Genomic DNA, 15659 nt, shown 5'->3' with positions numbered 1-15659 from the left:
TATACAAAAAAAAGCCTTAGTGAAAAGTGTTTTGTCTAATTCTATAAAATGAAAAACATAAACAAGTATAACGACATATACATAAGAAATCACATTGCATACTACTGAAAAAGATGCCTATTCTTTTTATGTTCAAGGAATCGACTTTGGTTTAAAAGAAATAATATATCCACCCAAAATCCGAAACACTTTCTGTTGAACATTTCTGAAGGATCCTAACCAAGACTACCACATAACAAATATTTCAAATTTAGTCACGTGACATGTTCATACTTCATACTTGTAGGGTCCCAAAGCAGCCAAAGATTCATGTATTGAAGGATTTGTTGTTTGTTACAGGCAGATGAAGAAAGACAAGAAGTACTTCATGGACAAACTCTCATGTGGAATATCGAGGATGAAACGTGACAACACCATTGAAAAGCTAACAGGGCCAGTGACAACCTTTGTATCATATGGAGAAATGATGCATGGAAGCCTTGAAAAACTACTTTCTTGAAAGAGTAAGCAATGACCAATATGAAAAATATACTACATTCAAATAACCAAACAGTTCTAGATTGAAAACAGTTAGAATACCATTTTCTATCAAAAAAAGAAAATGATGAAAAATATATAAGTTTCTTAAGAAACTCTCTTTAAAATTTGCTTTCATGGTGTAGCTCACATCCTTTTTTCCCCATCATTTTCAAGCAATTTCTGGAAAAACCAGAATGAGTGAAGTGCTAAGCGGTGATGGTGGTGGAGAACCCCCATGGAATAACTCAGGAAAATCTACATTTTCTAAATCCTCATCTAGTGAACAACTCATTCTGTGAAGTAGCGTATCCAATTCTAGCCTTGAAAACACTGAAGCCTCAAGTTCTAGCTTCAACAAGACAAGATATTCCCCATTGGGTTACCAAGCAGAAGAAGCCTCTACAAATGCAGAACAAGAAACAACAGAAGAGCAATCCGCATTAGGGGGTCCAAATGAAGAAGAAAAGCAGCATAAAAGCAGCAATGATCAGATGAGCAAGTTCCAACCAGAAGAGATACTTAGAAACTCCAGTTGTTCAGTTTGCGAAAACAGAAGGCCGAAGATTGAATGAAAAAAGGACTTCACTTATGCAGAGCTGCAAGCAGCCACAGAGGGATTTGCCTCAGAGAACTTCCTATCAAAAGGTGGATTTGGTCCTGTCTATGGAGGACGGCTGAAGAATGGGATTAAGATTGCTGTTAAGCAACACAAACATGCAAGCTTTCAAGGAGAGAAGGAATTCAAATCTGAAGTAACTGTACTCAGCAAGGCCAGACATGAGAATGTGGTAATGCTATTAGGATCATGTTCAGAAAGAAATCATAGGCTGCTTGTTTATGAGTTTGTCTGCAATGGTTCATTAGACCAACATCTGTCAAGTAAGAACAAACCAAACACAGAAGACTAGTTTAATTTATACTCCTTTTGCATCACATTCAAGACGTTTTGTTCTATTTTACTGACAATTATAGAGAACTGAAGCCTATCCTAAGAGCGGATTTTGCTGAATGACACAGAGCATAGCTGCAGTCCACTCGGTTGGAAAAATAGGATCAAAATAGCTTTGGGAACTGCCAAAGGTTTAGAATATCTGCACAAAAACAACATCATTCACAGAGATATGAGACCAAACAACATTCTCGTAAACCATGATTACGAAGCACTGGTAAGAATCCGAATATATATGCTACAGAACCAACAGCACATTGATTCATTTCAATGGCCAGAATGGTTCCAATTAGGTGAACTGGTTTGATCCATTGGCTCATCCTGGATGCTGCCCTATGATCAACCTAGTACTTAAGCTTACATCATTGAGGCTTCCTATCATTTATATTGAAAAAAAAACTAATCACAAAACAAGTCTAATTATCATTACTTCAATTAATGTATCAGCTAGGAGATTTTGGTCTTGCAAGAACCCAACAAGAAGACTCAGATCATTCCTCAGAGACGAGAGTTGTTAGGACATTGGGATACGTTGCACCAGAATATGCAGAAAGTGGGAAAGCATACAAAAGGACCGATGTTTATTCCTTCGGGGTGGTGCTGCTACAGTTGATCACTGGGCTGGAGACAACAGACAAGGAACTAAAAGGGAAAAGCCTAGTAGAGTGGGTAACAACCATGTGACATGTTTATTACTTATTATCAAATTCCTGGTACCAAATTCCATACTGCCGAAAAGACCATTGCTCAAGCATAATAAAATTCAAGCAGATGAGAATTTGAAAGTTAGTCATATGTTTTATAAAGCCCAGTCATATAACTAAAGTTCCTGAAGCATACCATTAAGTAACATCTAGATAAAGAAGTGAGCTTTCATAGCTAATTTACCTCATATTTCCTACTATTTTTCAAGAGGCTTATGCAGTTTTTTGCCACTTCTTTTGCAGGCAAGGCCACTACTGAAAGAAGGGAACTACCCAGATTTAATTGACAAGAGGATTGTGGATTCTCATGATGTCCACCAACTCTTATGGATGGTTCGCGTGGCAGAAAAATGTCTTGGCAAGGATCCTCATAAGCGATTACCTATGGAAAATGTATGTGTAGCCTAGGATAAGTCTATTCACTCTATGCTTGTTCTTTCACCTGCATTAGCTTAATTTTGATGAGAAAGTGGATGTTTTAAGGGAAAAAAATGCACAAACAAATCCCTGTTGTTCATTTTGATTACAAAGAGAAAGGAAACTAGGAATCTTATTAAAGCTTTTTCACCTTTTCCTCCTATTTCTCACTAATCTAATATTATAGATAAACATATAGCAAATCTAGTACCAAGAAAAACCGAGGGAACTCACTAATCACCTGCTCTTCATTTTGCATCACCACAGGTGGTTGATGCTCTATGTTATATAATGGGCGGCAACACATGTTATAGCATCAAAGGCTTCTCCCCTGGACCATCAAATTCAGTTAGTAATCATCCAGAGTCCCCTGAATCACAAGGTGAATGTAGAGCAACTGAAAAAGAAAGCTTTAGTTCAGAAACTACAAGGCTCAGTAGCACAACTCAGATGAGTGGATCTCTTTCACCAACTTGGACAAATACCAGTCATCTATCATCATGGACAAATACCAGTTCTTCAAGAAGATCAAGCACATCAACAAGTTTTGGACGATCCTCTTTGGCTACTAGCAGTAAAAAGAAGAAAGAAATATCACACGATGGAGTTGGATTATGTTATGAGGACATGGTCAATTAGTTTAATGTCTAAATTCAGGTTCTGTGACAGATAATGGTTGCTAATTATACATTTTATCTCCCCTTTCTGGCATATTCTATAGGATACATAGGTTTCTCTAACTTCTAATAATTAGTTTAAAGAACATGTTCTCTGTAATTACTGTCAATAATGTCTTCTCCAAGGTATCAAATAGAGGAGCATTTCATAAGGAATTTGGTAACTGATGTATGTTATTGCTGTTATGCTTTTTGATTTCATTGTTTAGAATATATGTTTTCTAGGTTGTTTCCAGGTTTTCTGGTGCCAATTACTGTTCTTTTTTTTTCCTTTTTCTCATTCTAAATTTCTTTGTTTTTGCAGGCGTTAAGATTGAATGCACTCCCTCTCCTTAATTGCATGACTTGATCATGATTTATTCTCTTCTTAATATGTCGAAATCTCCATTTGAGCCCAACCAAGTCTTTGTTCAAAGCTTCTCTAAATTGGTGGTTTCTGATGATTTTAACTTGTATATATTTGCAACGCAAGCACTTGCACTCACCAATGTCCAAATTGACTGTTTTGGTTCCAAGAATCCCCATTCCTTGCCAAAGACTTTATGAAATAAAGGAATCATAGGCACCAAGAACTCTCATCTACCTCCTACATTCTAAGATCCATATTTTCACCTTCATACAATCTTGAAATCCAAACACTATTTTTCACAGGGTTCTTGGAATGGAGTGTTGGCATCGATGCACCAGAACCAGATACAGCTGATGATAACCTAGCCCATAAAAATGAAAACAAATAATTCTTGATAGTGCATGTGTGGAGGTGATGACCATAAATAATTTTCATAACCCGAGGTCGTTAGGGCAAGCCAATTGTTTTCTTCTTATATATGCATCTAGCGGCCTGAGCTCATGGGATCACGAGTTGTTATACAAGACAAGTGTTGGAGTCCCGTTAATAAGGCATGTGGCAATTTATACACAATCGCCCTAGTATCCTAACAGTACATTGGATTGAAACAAAAAGTGCTTGTGCAACATTTAAAAGATGCTGGCTTACACTCAACCACTGAATTTTGTTGAGGCATGTCAACACAATAATGAAAAGATAAAATCCTCTTTTCTAGAAAGAAATCTGAAAAAGAAAGCTCAAGGGCATTGTCACTATGCACAAATTTAATTTTAACACCAAATTGAGTATGAACAAGATTATAAAATGCTGGAAATACATTGATAACATCAGATTTAGCATGCAACAAGTATATTTAGGTAAATCGGGAAAAATCATCCACAATGTTAAGAAAATAACGAAAACCTTCATGTGTAGGGTGATGAAAACAAACCCATTTGTCAAAGTGTAGTAATTCAAAAGGAGATGATGAAACTGTATCTAAAGTTGGAAATGACAAACGTTTTTGTTTAGCTAGATGACAAATTGAATAATGAGAAGGGTGGCCAACAAATTGTTTTAGATTTAATACATCTTTTAAAGACTCGAGCCTAACATAAGAAGGGTGACCGAGACAGTAATGCCAAAGCTCGCGTATGGTCTTTGAGGCAATATTACAAATAACTGTGACACGAGAAGGAATAGGAAAAAGTTTGGTAGAATCCAAAACATAGAGATTGCCACTGTGTCTACCCATCCCAATCATCCTCCCCTGCGTACAATCCTAGATATAACAAGCTTCAAATACAAAATGCACTGAGCAATGATGATACTGAGTGAGGACACTAACGGAAAGAAGACTAAAATGAAACAGTGGGACATATAAGACATTTTTGATAATGAAATGATCAACAATTCAACAAACCCTACCCTAGTGATAAAAACAGAATGTCTATTTGGAAGAGTGGCAGTGGAATTATGTGATGGAGAAGAGGTTTTGAACAATTGTAGGGAATAACACACATGGTGTGTTACCCCAATATCCAATGCCCAAGAATAAGATGGAATCAAAATATGAGAAATAGAAGAGGAAGGAGTCAATTTACCACTGAAATAACACATGAAAGGACCTCCCTATTGTTGTGATTCCACTGAGGCAGTTGAGCTATGTTGTAGCAGGGAGCTCAATAAGGCTAGAAGTTGTTGACATTGGCTGGAGGAGAGATTAACCAACGTCAATTCAAAAGGAGTTGAATTGTTAGAGAAAATAGAGGTCTGATATGGCCATGACCTGGTGTATTCTTCGATTTGAGCTTATATCCCGGTGGGTATCCATGTAGCTTATAACACTCGTTGATAGTATGAGCCCGGAGCCCACTGTGAGTGCATTGGGGATGCTGACACTTCCTTTAAGGGGAGCCATGAAATCACCATGCTATTACAGCAGGTCCAAGCATTGAAGAGAAGATTGTTTGCTGTCACACGAGGAATGGTGCCATCGACAAAACCGACTTTGTTCTTTGTCGTCAAATTAAGCCATCATCATCGTTCTGCTCCAGGTGTTGTAATTTCTCCCATTCAAAGGTTGCAAGATGTGAATGAGCCTAGGATAGTTCTCATTCTGAAGATAAAATGGGCTATTGGAATCCTCCATTGGTGATATCTCGAAAAATCTAACCACAGCACGTGATGAAAACAAACTAAGACGAGCAGAAGAAAATGCTTTGATGCCATATTAGTTGTTTTAGATAAAATACAACTAATTTATTACAAAAATACCCTTTTACTTTAATACAACCATATGAGATTTGGATGTAGGGCAAACATCTCCGCCAAAAACGATACCACTTCCGACCTCTTATGAAAACAACCTCACCTTCAAATTATAACTTCAAAGGCTTGGATAACAATTTTGAATTACGGTTTCAACAATGTATTTCAATTGAGTTTCTATCTTTTCAATTGATTAATGAAAATAATTTTACCAATTTTTTATGTGATTATTTTTTGCATTGTGTTTCTTTATCAATGGAAATTATATATTTATTATTTTCCATAAACTAAAGAATATTTAAAGTTCGTTTGATAGTAATTTTAGAAAGAGCTTCTAACCTTTTAAACAATTGAAAATTATTATCTTTCAAATATTAAAAAGACTATAAACTCTTTCAAGAATCATTGCTAAATACACTCTTATTCAGTTATTCCCCTCTTTTTCTTCATGTACAATTTTCATATTCTATTGCATTTGTTCAATATTGTTGAGCACATTATGGCCTATGGCTTTAAATTTGATTTTCGTGTTGTATTGTTGTGTGCATGCATATGCAGTAACAAGGATTGAATATGTTTGTAAAATTGTTATTTTGATCTAATGTCATTGGTTCAAGCTTAAAATTAGTATTGCTTGTCTTGATCTGTTCCATTTTCTTTGTAAAATTAGTAGTTGATTTTTTTTTCCCTCATAAGATTTCATTTTCTTTTTGTTAAAACGAAAAGGGTTGTTTTTACTTATTATTATTATTATTATTTCTTAGCAATCAAACGGAGGGATAGTGTCCCAAATGAAGTAAAGGGTGGTTGTGGTTCATTCAAGACCCTTTCCCCCTCCCAAAGTAAGACAGTCATTTATGGTGATTTTCTATCTCATGTTATGATATGAATTTCTATGGTAACAAAAAGAATCGTGGAGATTAGTCTAAATTTGGAATTTATCCTGGATGCGCTAAGAAAACAAAAGGATGGGAAAGGAAAAAATAATAATAATAATTGAAGTTGTGTTTAAATGGTTTTGTTTTCCAAAAATGTATAGTGAATTGAGAGCTGATGAGAGGATTTAATTTCAGGGAAAAGTGGGTTTTGTCTCACTTGTTAGCCCAAGGGTTCTCCTAATCGGGTTTTGATGATAACAAACCATGGTTAAATGACTAATTGGTTTAAATGTTTAAGAATCTCAGGTATAAACTCGAAAATTCATCAAATGACCAAATGGATACAAGATCGAGACGCTTGGAAGACTTGTGATCATAGGAAACTAATGTAAGATAAATGCATGAGTGCACTTAGGATTTTCATACGTTTCATGCATCTTAGAAAACTCGGTTTATTCTTTAAAATGTCGATTTCATTAAAACACGAGTTTTTAACTAATGTACCTTAGGCAAAATGTTTTATAATTGGCTTAATAATTTACCTAAAGACCTTGCCTAAGTGTTGGAAAAGAAAGGAATCAAAAAATAGGTTTTCGGGGCCAAAAAGGCTCAACCGGTTGAGGAACCGGTCGACCGATTGTGGTCGTCCTGTCGAGGACCGGTCGAGGAAGGTCAAAAACCTTCTCTTTCTCCCAGTAGCCTTCTTTTCCCGGTCGAGGTGTTTCTCTTACCGGTCGAGGTCCGATTGAGGCAACGGTAACCTGTCATGAATTAAATGCTGTAACAGCTAGTGAACAAGTCGACCCCTAGCTCAACTGGACGAGGTTACCTTTTGCTGTTTTTGACTCCTGAGCTTAGAAACCTATAAATTGAGAGCTCCACTTCATTTATTGATAAGAGAACACTTGCATTCAAAGCCTACCTACCTGTTCTTGATCAAAAAGCTCTCATTTCTTTCATAGTGCATTAAATCACCACTTGCATATCCTTTAGTGCACTCTTGTGTGTCATCCTAGCTTTGTCTTGTATTTGAGCTATCCTTAAGCTAGGATGGGGGATTATATCTTATAAAAATCTGAGTGTTAAAGCCTTCAAGAGGGTTGAATCTTGAAGAGGTTGTGTAAGAGCCCATTGGAGTCGAATCCAAGTGTAAGAAGATTGGAAGCTTGGTTGAAGCTTCAAGTTAGTGGAACCCTCACTCGGTTAGGAGGTTGAGGAGAGTGGACGTAGGCAAGGAAGTGTCGAACCACTATAAACCCGAGTTTGAATTCTTTAAACTCTATCTCTTTACTTTGCTTATATTGTGTTTGAATTTTGTTGTGATTGAAAAGATTTTAAAAACCCAATTCACCCTCCCCCCCTTCCCTTTTTGGGTGTTTTTCTTAACTAAGCATAGCCTTTGTTTTCTCATCACTAATATAAAAACATATAGAAAAAACCCAAATTTTATAAATCAATTTTATCTTCATCCATTTAAAATATTTCAAAATACATGCACTTTTTCATAAATCAAATAATTATGTCCTCAAATGATCCTTTACTTGATAATATTAAATAAAATGATAAAAATTTATTTTATCATTTTAAATCAATAAAAGTATATTATGAATAAATATATTATAAATTTTTATTATATAATATAAGCTATAAATCATTCTGTAAAAATTCTACAGGATTGCTAAGTGATAAATAAAATCCTTTCTAATCTTATTAATAATGATTTTATATTTTATATTATATAAATCTCTTCATCTTCTTATCTTTTTAAATAAAATTGAATAAAATTGTTGTTGGTTGACATCGACAATAAAATAAGAAATGTTTAAAAACTTAAAAGCTAAAAATATAAAAATAAAATATTAACTTTCACTTCCCTCGTAAAGTATGATGGTTAGAAATATAGATATCGAGAAAGAGAAATTCAAATGGAATCAATTATTTTTTTTAAGTTTTTTGGTTTTAATTGTCTTTGTTTCTAGAGAGACGAAAAAAGTCCTAAATCAAGTCTTACAATTAAAAAAAAAAAAAAAAAACTCTAAACGAAACAAGAGATTGATTCTTTACAGTTATGCATCTACATGTCTACTTGTTAATTGGTGTTATTGACATAGCAAGTAAAAGAGTCTTTTCAAAAAATAATTATTTGACTTATAAAAAAGTACATGTATTTTAAAATACTTTTAAGTGAATGAAGATAAAATTGATTTATAAAATTTGAGGTTATTTTTTCTATATTTTTTCAAATTAGTGAGTCATAACCCACTTTTCCCTTAATTTTATGTGCCTCTATTAATGAAAATTGTTGGATTCAAGAGTTCATTCTTATTTCCTTCGGTTTATTTTTTAGCAATTGAATTTAGGTTTTCATTCTAAAATAAACATATGATGATCTAAGAACGTTTTATATATTTGGAATGGAGAAAAATCCAAATTTAAGTATCATCATCCTCACATCTGAAGGATTTATTATATGTTTGAAGGTTAATGAAATATTAAAATGTACATTGATGAGAAAGATTTTGAGGAATTATTTAGCTCTTGGATATGTTGCTCCTTGGTTAAAATTTGGTGCATGATTTTTATGTACTAGATGATGTGCCATGTTGTTGCCCTAATGTTTGTTTTTCTTGTTTTCTAAAGGGAATCAAGTTGAGACCAGGATCTGTGGCCAATGATGCAAGTTCATTGTTCTATTTTTACTACTCAGGAAATTTGACACTTATCAAGCTAGACGCAAAGGGTGTTTGGTAAATCAACTTAATGATTTAAAGTGACCTAATAACTTAGTATGAGTTATTAAGTAAATTAAGTATGTTTGTAAAATAACTTAATATTGCAACTTAAAGTTAAAAATGACTTTAAGTATTAAGTTAAAATAGTTAACTTATTCTTAATTTCAATTTTTATTTTTATTTTGTTTTATTTGCCCATATCTAATAAGAATATATTTAACAACCATGACTTCAAATGCATAATTCATTTTTTGCCGTAAATATTTTAATATTATCTTATAAACTACAATACTTTAAGTATGGGTGTTTAACAAACGAATTTATTGCTTAAGATTAATGAAAACAAATATTAGTTAATTTTTTAATAATAAATATTAATTGCAACTAATGGGGTAAATATGTCAATTCAAGGACTTCGAATAAATTTTAAGTTAACTTTACCGAACAACCTTAATAATTAAAATAAAAAAATGAGTTATAAGTTTTAAGTTAATAATTCAAGAACAATTGAACTTCAAGTCAACTTAAGTCATTAAGTAATAAGCATTAAATTTGACCAAACATCCACTAATGCTCAACATATAGATCTAAACCTTTCTAGGCTCTGTTTCGGAGAAGTTTCTTTGAATTGGCTAGATGTCAAAGTTATATTGACACCATATTTTTCAAGTTTGTCAATACCATAGCATAGTGATGACCACTACTATCATAAGGATGCTTCAATCATCCAACAATAAGAATTTTTATTCTCTCATTCAAACAAACATAATGGAACCCTTCTCATCAAAACAAAATGAGCCATTTTTTAAATTTCAATTATAACAAGACATTTAGTAGATGTGTTATCAATATTATGGTATAGATGCAGTGATCTGCACATTTGTAACATAAAATTACAAATCTAGACCATAGGAAACCACCCATAACCTATGTTGTGAGGGAGGCAACCTTTAATAGTAGTATATGCATTTAGTACCTATACATTTTTTCCTAAGTTAGTTTAACCTTGGGTTTTGGCCCATTGGTCAGACATTCACATAGCTTAGAGCGGGCATGGCTGGTCTAGGGTGCAAATCTCCTCATTGCAAGTGAAAAGGATTTAATTTTCTCACATTTTAGGGGGTGGGACAGCTGTCCCCTGGCCCCAACTGTAGGAATGGCAATTTTGCGGGTTTTTCGGGTCACTCGCCCCGCCCCTATTAGAATAGGTTTGGGAACATAGAAATCAAGGATGGGCCGGGTTCAGGTTTTTTTTTTAAACCCGAATCGGGTTCGAGACGGGATCGGGTTTAGTAATAATTTGACCCGTTCCTCCCCGCCTCGCCCCGAATATGAAATTACAACTTTACCCCCCACCTATAAATATTTGCTTCATCTATCATTTCAGGTCTTCTTCTTCTCTCGTTTTAAGGTTTTCATTCCTCTCGACGCTAGGGTTGTTCCTCCCACTCAATGTAGAAATCCATCTGAAAATCCATTCAATAATCTCATTTCCTCCATCTTCTCTCGATTCATCCTTGTTTATCTCATATTCACAACTACTAGCAGTCTCATTGGTTTACGTTACTGCCATTTTCTCCATAGGAATCATCTCTTCACGTATCTACAAACTGGTATGATTCTTTGTTGATTTGTATTTATTTGTTTTGTTTTGTTTTTTGTGTCTTAAACGTTTGGTATTTTTTTTTAATGTTAATTTGTTTGGTTTGGGGTGTTTCTTTGTCAGTTTCTAGGGAAAAGATGAGAGATTTGGAGAGGATATTTGGGATTGTCCTTCTTATTGGGATCATTGTAATTGCAGCTTAATCAGAAAATTTGGAGAGTCCAAACGTACTACAGATCTATAACCCGATGACAAGGTGTGGTCTTTTTCCTAATTTTTTTTTTCTCATTTCAGCATGTTGCTCATGTGGAACTTACTAGCTAGTAGTTGTCAAGTCCCAATAGTCAAGAAATAGCATACACAAGGTGCTCAATTCGAGTGCCTGTGTAACTCATTGTTTTCTTTTTTTTGGGCAACACCTGGAAAAGAGCTTTGAAATCCATCCAATTAATATGTGGTAACAAAGTGTTATTAATTTGAGTTTGAATGTTTTACTTATAAGCTTTATTTCATATTAAGAAAAATGACATCAGAAAAATGGGAAAACTTTTCCATGCCAAGTGCGGGTTCAACTCCAATTACAGGCAATATTTCAACTACTGATGGAACATTGGATCTAAAAGAAGAAAGTTGACTTTAGTTGTTTGGAATGATTTTGATAAAATCATAGAAGATGGACAAGATTATGCTATTTGTAAGCACTGTAAAGGAAAGCTCAAGGCCAATAGCAAGAATAGGACAAAACATTTACAAGTACACATGGATAGGTGCATGAAACGAATAAATGTTGATATTAGGCAACAATTATGGGCAGTAAAGAGAAAAGGTCGTGGAAAAGTTCAAATTGGTGGTTTTACCTTTGATCAAGAAATCTCAAGAGAGAAGCTTGCACGTGCAATTATATTGCATGAGTACCCACTTTCAATCATTGACCATGTTGGGTTTAGAGATTTTACTACTAGTCTCCAACCCTTGTTTAAGATGGTTTCCCACAATACGATTAAGGGCGATATAATGAAAATTTATGAAGTTGAGAAAGATAAGATGATTGGCTACTTAGAAAAACTTCAAAGTAGAGTTGCTATCACAACTGATATGTGGACATCAAATCAAAAGAAATGTTATATGGCTATCACTGTACATTACATTGATGAGTCTTGGTTACTGCAACATCATATTGTAAGGTTAGTTACGTTTTATTTTTTTAACTTCCAAAGTTTTTTTTATTTGATCATTTAATGATATTGTTTGTGTTAATGATATGTTTTTTTTTCTTAATGTAGGTTTGTTTATGTGCCTCCTCCACACACAAAAGAAGTTCTTTCAAATGTATTAATGGATTTCTTGTTGGATTGGAATATGGATAGAAAAGTACCTACAGTCACTGTGGATAATTGCTCAAGTAATGACGGAATGATCAATATTTTGGTGGAGAAATTATCTTTGAGTGATTCACTCTTATTGAATGAAAAAAAATTTCACATGCGATGTGCGGCACATGTGTTGAACTTAATTGTTAAGGAAGGTTTGGATGTCATTGAAAAAATTCGTGAGAGTGTTACATATTGGTCAGCAACCCCATCAAGAATGGAAAAGTTTGAAGATGCAGCTCGCCAATTGCGTATTCCATGCAATAAGAAGTTAAGTCTTGATTGTAAGACACGATGGAATTCCACATACTTGATGTTATCAATTGCTATAACATATAAAGATGTGTTCCCACGTTTGAAGCAACTTGAAAAATACTACATGGTTGTGCCATCAGAGGAAAAATGGAATATGGCAAAGGAAATATGTGGAAGATTGAAATTGTTTTACAACATAACAGAGTTGTTCTCAGGACGAAATTATCCCACTGCAAATACTTTCTTCATCAAAGTGTGTGAGGTCAAAGAGGCATTGTATGATTGGTTGATATGCTCAAATGATGTTGTGAAAACGATGGCATCAAGTATGTTGCAAAAGTTTGACAAATATTGGAGTGGGTGTCATATTATGATGGCAATAGCAGCTATATTTGACCCAAGATACAAGATAAGGATTTTAGAGTTTTACTTTCCACTAATGTATGGGTTTGAAGCTTCAAATGAGATAGAAAAAATCTATGGAATGTGTTATGAGTTGCTTTCTGAGTATCAATCAAAGTCTAAGTTGGGGCAAAAAACTTCATCCTATGGTACTTCATCAGGTTCAACTTTTTTGGAGTTAAACTATGATGAACAAGATCATCTTTCAAAGTTTGACTTATTTGTTCATAGTACCATTGGAGAAAGTCATACGAAGTCGGAGTTAGATTATTACTTAGAGGAGTCTATTCTGCCAAGGAACTCAAATTTTGATGTTTTAAGTTGGTGGAAGACAAATGGTATAAAGTATCCGACTTTGTAGATGATTGTTCGTGATATCTATGCTATTCCGGTATCTACAGTTGCATCTAAGTTAGCCTTTAGCACGGGTGGTAGGGTGGTATCAAAACATCACAGTAGGCTTCATCCAGATACTTTGGAGGCCTTAATGTGTGCTCAAAGTTGGTTATGGAAGGAAAAAAAGGTAACCGATTTACATAATTATTAATTTTATGAATTGTTTTATATTAAAATATTTAGTAAAGTTTTCTATTTTTTTTTTTTTTTTTTTGGTTTTTTCTTTTTACTAGGTGATTCATCAATTCATGACTCACAGCTCCAACTCACAATGATGGATGAAAATGATTATTTACTTGTGCTTTAGATTTTTTATTTAAGATGATGTTAGAGACATTTTTTTTTTTTTTTTGCTAACAATTTCTTTGTAATGTGTTTTTTTTTTTTCAATGTTGTTAAGCTTATGGATATCTTTTAATTTTGGATGTTGTATTTTGGGATGTCTTATATGGTGTTGATTACCATGGTTGTAACTAAGAACTGCCTACATTTTCACGTTTGGGAGTGATCCATTATCATATTCTGCCCCTTCATGGTGGCCCCAGCTCTTGATCTTGCTCCCCAGTACAGCACAACACAAATATACTCTTAGAAAATGTGGTTCTGTTTGTCCTCTACAACCATTTGATCTTTGATCATGGATGCTGATTTGGCTTGCTTTATCTTGTAGATGGTTGTCTTATAAGCAATTGTCAAAATTAACTCCAGAATGATTTGTCCATTTTGATGGTTGCTGTTGGAACATCTCAAATGATTTTGTGACTTGTTTCCTTGATTAAATTTATAGTTGCAGTGTGGAAGGAGGTCTACAATTTGAGTAGTTCTTTGGAGATGGAAATCTGGGATCTCATTGACAGGTATACCCACTTAGATGGGAACTTGTACTGTCTTCTTCTGTAGTTTAAAATTGTTCATTTCTGACACCATAAAATTTATTTATTTATTTATTTATTTTTTTGTCTATCTCCCTATTTTTCAGCATTCATCCACCATCTACCTCTGGTTTTTTGCTTGATATCAAAGTTATGGTTGAAGCCAGAAATTCGCAAGTTCAAGATGGAGAAAGTGACGGGGATGCCAATCTACTCTGTTCTGAGTAAGCATATTTGAATATCTTGGTATTTGATTAAGAGTTCTTTTCTCATTTTCCCTAGTAGTAGTAGATTGTGGTAATGGTTGTATGATGTAGTGTTTCAAACTAGTCTCAACATTTTTAGTGTTTGATGTTTGGTTCTCATATCAGGCTTCATCTTATGGGTGAAATTAGTTACACAGTGAAAAGATGACACACTTCAAGTTCCATACAAATGAAATGTACAGTGTATGTGTACACTTCCAAACAGAAGGGTGCATAATGTTTTGTCTTTGATATTCTCACTCTTCCATTGGGAGCTGAAGATGGAACTGGCCATGGCTCCAGTTAGTCCATAACCCATGGGATGGCCACTGTAAGATGGGCTCAGGTCTCCATTAAGCCATGATCCCTATGGGTGCTGCCACAAGAGAGGCCTTGGGCAGAATAGGGCCACAACCCTGAGGAGTAAGCTACTGATGATGCAAACTCATTTTTTCACATATTTTATGCAGAAATTGGGCTATTGTGAAGACAATTTGACAAAAAATGTCTATCATCTACTATACAGTCTACACTCACATAGTTTAGTCCTGAGTGGGACTGACCTGAAATGATTGACCACAGATGTGATGCAATATATCCTGGCTTTTTGCACATGATACATCTTGGTCAACTATATTGGAAAACATTCTTATCTGTTATTTATATCACCACTTGTCCTTTTAACAATACTTTTCATTATTTTGTAGGCTGATGCATGAAGTTATAATTTCAACAAATGACAAGCCCATGATCCTCAGTTAGGTCGCTGACCTTTTTGGGTATAATGTGGAATCCTTTTTATGTGTTTTTGTTTTGGTGGATATCATCTTCATATAATTTTTATGATAGGTAGATAATCATATATGCTGCATCACAAACACTTGTTAGGATCCAATGGATTTCTTGGTTTAGCAATGTTCTACATTTAGTATGGCGCTGTCACATTTTCTCTATCGCTTGTTCTTTTCTATTTCAATGTATAATGGATACTTGAAGAAATATTTAAAAGTCTCTCTAGTTAAACCTAGCTTTATAATTCAA

At 34.3% G+C, this 15659-nt stretch overlaps 1 pseudogene; it reads left to right on the top strand.

The window, feature by feature from the left end:
• Positions 1–713: 713 nt before the first annotated feature.
• Positions 714–14601, top strand: LOC117917026 (annotated as a pseudogene).
• The last annotated feature ends 1058 nt before the right edge of the window (positions 14602–15659 follow it).

This window comes from Vitis riparia, chromosome 6 (genome assembly GCF_004353265.1).
Source record: "Vitis riparia cultivar Riparia Gloire de Montpellier isolate 1030 chromosome 6, EGFV_Vit.rip_1.0, whole genome shotgun sequence".
NCBI lineage: Eukaryota > Viridiplantae > Streptophyta > Magnoliopsida > Vitales > Vitaceae > Vitis > Vitis riparia.
Note: the sequence above shows the minus strand (reverse complement) of the source record. Positions and strands in the feature narration are given on the sequence as shown.